The sequence below is a fragment of the Condylura cristata genome, unplaced genomic scaffold, assembly GCF_000260355.1.
Source record: "Condylura cristata isolate star-nosed mole 26May11 unplaced genomic scaffold, ConCri1.0 scaffold00017, whole genome shotgun sequence".
Classification (NCBI taxonomy): Eukaryota; Metazoa; Chordata; class Mammalia; order Eulipotyphla; family Talpidae; genus Condylura; species Condylura cristata.
The window spans coordinates 11,957,424-11,962,423 of NW_004567118.1; positions in this window are offsets into that span (position 1 = coordinate 11,957,424).

Consider the following 5,000-nt stretch of genomic DNA (forward strand, 5'->3'; position numbering starts at 1 on the left):
TGCTGAGCACTTGGTGGTGTTATTTCACCTAATCCTCACCACCCTGAATGCCAGCAGAGGAAAAAGGGGCGCGGTGCCTCCAAGACCTGCCTGAGTCTGCGGCTGATGGGGCGAAGCAGCAGCGTCTGCCTGTGCCCACGTGGGCTCCTCACCTGTGAACTGCGAGAGGAAATAGGAACAGGGAAGAAAAAAGTCTTTTTTGTTTCCTTCTCTGTGGCCAGGTCTGCATGTTTTGTGTCATGTTTTCAATCGTGGCTCTCATGTCCAAGCCTCATCATTCGTTTTTCCATTCGGCAAGTGTCATCGCCCTCTTGCTACCCGAGCAACTGCCATCAGGACCGCTCTCAGGGCCTGTGTCATTATCCCTCTGTGCTTTTCAGGGTGTGCTTTCCCATTGTTGTCCTGCATCTCACTATGTCTGTTTTACAAAAACCAGCTAGCTATGTCTCACACTTTGCTACTTGCAAGAAGTCCTGACACCCAGATTTACTGGAGTGTGATCCTTACAACAACCTAACAGAGAGAAAAAAGATGCCATATTATTTCTTGTTGTCATGTTGCCACTTGATACACAATGAAAGTGAGACCCAGGCATGTGCGAACGCAACTGAATTCTTGCTACTTTTGCTTGCAATGGAAGGAGCTGGGCTCTGGGGCTAGGAGCAAGCCTCAGACGGCCCAGTTACTATCCAGTAACAACTGGCTTCTTTTCATTGATTTTTATTTTTCCTTCTTTTAAAGGCATAAAAGTCTGGTTGATTTTACAGATGCTTTTACAACTGTTTTATTTTTCTGGGGACACTTATTTAATGACTGACACCAAAATCTGGGGCAGGGGAGACCTCTAGACACAGGATAAGGCAACTTGAAGATAAACATTCTTCCAGCTTAGACATTGTGATGCCTGCACTAGCTCCTCCCCCACAGCAACCCACAGAAGCGTGATGCTGCCCACTGAGGGTTCACCTTTAAACAGGCAGCATGGTTGAAGCACACCAACCCACTGACGTAGGCAGCTGCAGGGCAGTTCATGGGCTCCTGAGTCAGATGGTTGGTTTCTAAGTCTTTCTTCTGCCGTCTTCAGCTTCAGAAAAAGTGCAAAAACCATTTTGCCCATGAGTATTGTTTGGACACATTATTGCCAGATTGTCCTGTAAGCCAGCACAACCCCTCGGTGCATATTCTTCCCGTGCCACCTCTACACCTCCATGAACACCCTTCACTTTCTCAGCGGGCTGAGCGCTGGGCTCCCTCCTCCATGCCAGAGCGCCTGGTGCCAGGTTCATCAGGGACTCCCAGTCTGTAGTCCCAGCCGGCCCTTCTCCACACTCTAAACCCAGACACAGTAAAAGTGAGGCCCAGGCTGAATTCTTGCCACTTTCCTAGCTCTGGGGAGGGGGAAGCCTCTAAACACAGGGTCAGAAAACAAGCCTCAGACAGCCCAGTTACTATCTAGTAACAATTGCTTTCTTTCCATTGGTTGTTATTTTTCCTTCTCTCTCTCTCTCTCTCTCTCTCTCTCTCTCTCTCTCTCTCTCTCTCTCTCTCTCTTTCTTTCTATCTTCTTTCTCTTTAAGGCATAAGAGGCTGGTTGTTTTTACAGATGCTTTTACCACTGTTTTATTTTTCTGGGAACACTTATTTAGTGATTGACATCAAGATCTGGACATCTCCAGAACCTCAACCTCAGCGTGTCCAACTTGTACATACATCTTGCTTTCCCCAAGCCCACTTGCCTTCCTCCGTCCTCTCCTTTACTCAAACTCAAACCCTGAGGGAGCCTCTATGACTTGCCCCCCCCACGTCCAATCTTATCCAATCCCACATCCAATTTTATCACCTAAGTGTTTGTGGAATCAATAATCAACTCCAGCATCCACCCCCACCCCATGCTCCCCCAGACCAGACACATGTCCCTGTCCATCTACTGTAGCTGCTCCTAGTTGGATTCCCCCAGTCAGCTCTACTTCTCTCTAATCCTCTCCAATACACATTATACCGCTGTAAGCATTTTTTTTTTTTCAAGTCTCACTACCTTATTTTCCTGCTAAAATCCTCCACTGTGCCCTACGGCCCTTGCAATGAGTCCTCAAGTCCCCAGTGTGACCATGTAGGCTGCATGGCCCGCCCACGCTACTTCCGCAGGTTCATCTCACTCTTCCACTCCATGGTTCTCTGTGCCCCAAGCCTTCTAGGCTCCCCCCAGTTCTCCTCCACTGCCAGGCTTGCACAAGCTGGAAACAGGCTCACTCCTCTCTCTGCGCCACCTCCTGCTCATTCCTCATCTCTGAGAGGCCACCCAAACACCAGAGACCCTGGCCTTCTCCCCTCCCTCACGATGCTCAGTCTGACAGCACTTCTTGTCCACTAGGCTGCACCCTCCATGGGGACAGGGACTCACCAGCACCCCCACACCTGGCACATGTAAAACAAGAGCAGAGCACAGCAAGTGATCCAGGGGTACAGGGAAAGCTCCCAAGCAGCCTGAATACCCCCCACTAACCCACACTCCTCTTGCACACCTTCTGGTGAAAATGCAGTAGTGTGCCTCCCGGTCTTAGAGAACATGGTATCTGGTGACCCCACTGGGAACACGGACAAAAATGTGGCCGCAGTGGGTACACCCAACTGTCAGGAAGGCGTCAGTATTGAGTCATGTTGCATCACGCACAGGAAGTGCATAAGCTGGTGTCGCGGCGGGTGTCCTGAGCCTTAAGTCTTGGGTTTCTCTTCCTAGAGTATTTATATCCATCCGGAGAAGCCGGCTGGCTTCATTAATTGTGAGCGTGTGTCCACCCCAAGCAGCCAGGCACCAAATGTATCAAATACCAGGCCATATATGGGCATCCTTTGTTGATTTATACGTCGTTAATAAGTGACATGAAGTGGATGGCTGAGGCGGAGTGCCGAGTGTTTGCCTTCCCCGGTCATCTCAAAGGCGCGATGTGGTTAGTTTGGTGTATTGTTTGTTTTTAATGGAATGACTACTTTTAAAATGAAAAAAAAAAGAAAAGCAGCTGTGAGGCCCACAGACATTTGGTGAACCGTAGAGGGACGCGCACACAATTCAGAAGTGGCAGCAAAGAGTATACAGATTCTATGACCGGGGTGTCCAGCGAGAACCACTAACATTCAGTGGATGTTTTTGCCAAACGCTGTTCAACACCAGCATGTGAACCCACTTAATCGTCCCAACAGTTCCAGCTCCAGGAGGTGGCTGCGATGATCACGCCCGTTTTGCAAATAAGGAAACCAAGGACCCAAGGGGTAAATTGATGGCCCCAGCTAGTAAGTGGCAGCTGGAATTTGACTGCAGGCAGATTGGCTCCAGAGTGCAGAAGTCAGGCCCCATAGCGAGCCATTCACTCCAACCAATACAAACCGGAGCCTGCCTCCAGGGACATCCGGAACCTGCCCTGACTTGGTCTTTTCTATCTTCAGGGCCAAAGGGAAGCTGCCTGCGATGCCCTGGCCTCAAGGAGCACAGGTGCCTTACAGTCGGTGCTGAGCAAGTATGAAATGCCTTGGGATGGGTGGGGGAGGGGCCCACCCCAGCAAGGCCCAGTGCTGGCTGGGCCTGCCTCCCTGCGCCACAGCTACCAGACTCTGTGGCTGTGGGAAAATGAGCTTCCCTCAACTAAGATGCAACATCCAAATCTAAAATGGAGACAATGATGATAACCACGCTAGTCCCTAACTCGAGTATAAAGAATAAATGAAAGAAAGCATGCAAAACATTTAAGAGATGAAATGTGTTCAATAAACATTAGCCATTATTATTTCTAGCAGAGGGGCTCAGGATAACATCGTTTATTAGTTCACAAACATACATCAGATACCTACTAACAATGTACCAGGCACCCCCAGGTGCTAGGCACACAAAGAAACAGATAACAGCCAGGACGACAAAGAGCACATTGTTCAGAAAGGCTCAATCTGGGTCTGTACAAAGGACAGTGGGACAGGAGGGCTGCAAGGTGCGAGGAGTCTTGGGTCTTTGCAGAAGGAATTAGAGAAGGTGCCATGGACCAGGGTGACAAGGATGCAGGTGAAGGAATTCTCCACCTGTGCAAAACACCAGTCCGGCCAGCTTCGGGCCATTAGATCTGTGACCTGGAAGCCTGAGGCTGGATGGTGACAGTTTGCAGGGAGGCCTGGGAGCAGGCAGGTAGGTGTGAGGCCTGCCTCCCAGTTCTGAAGCTCTCTGTACCTCCAGACGCAGCCTGAGACAAAGAAATTACTCAATATTTTTGCAAGGATCTGAGTTATTTTCACTTTTCTTTTTGGCGTCCAGTTATTTGCCTATTAGCCAAGTGCCAGGATAAGACTGAATTTATGGCTCACCCAAGAGGCACCAAGAGGGGAAAGAGAGACAGAGAAAGAAAGAGGAGATTATGCTCGGTTTGGGTGAGGGGGAGGGGCAGTTTGTTTGTTTTTTTGTTTTTTTGTTTTTTTTTTTCATCAAAGTGTCTCCACAGTAGAATCTTGCCAGTCTGTCTCTGGGGTGAAGTTCATCCTCCAGAAAATATGACACTTTATTTCCTTCCCTTGTTTGTTAACACACCCCACTACCATCCATCTCAGTTTCGTGTAAGACCCTCCTCCTCACGGAGGCAGAAAATAGAAAAAGGAGAATTCAGCAGAATTTTCCCTGTGGCACCCTCAGAGGCACCAAGATAACCAGAGCAGAAACCACAATTGAATTCTTACTCCTTCAGCCCAGGAAAGCCAAGCACAGGACGGTTTAACCATCTTTTGCATTTTCCTGCAGAGAGTGTCGGCTTGTTATTTTGGTAGTCTGAGCTCCCTTTTCTACTACAGAGTATAAATACATGAATTAATTTTTTTCCCTAATGTTAAGCAGGGGATGTTGCAAACTGTCAGGAACTGTCAGCGGGCGCCGGCAAGGATCAGGTAAGAAGCCCTCAGCACGCAAGGCGGAGACACACTGACCCCTAGTGGCCGGCGGGGTCCTCGCAGCCTCTCGCCCCACCATGTCG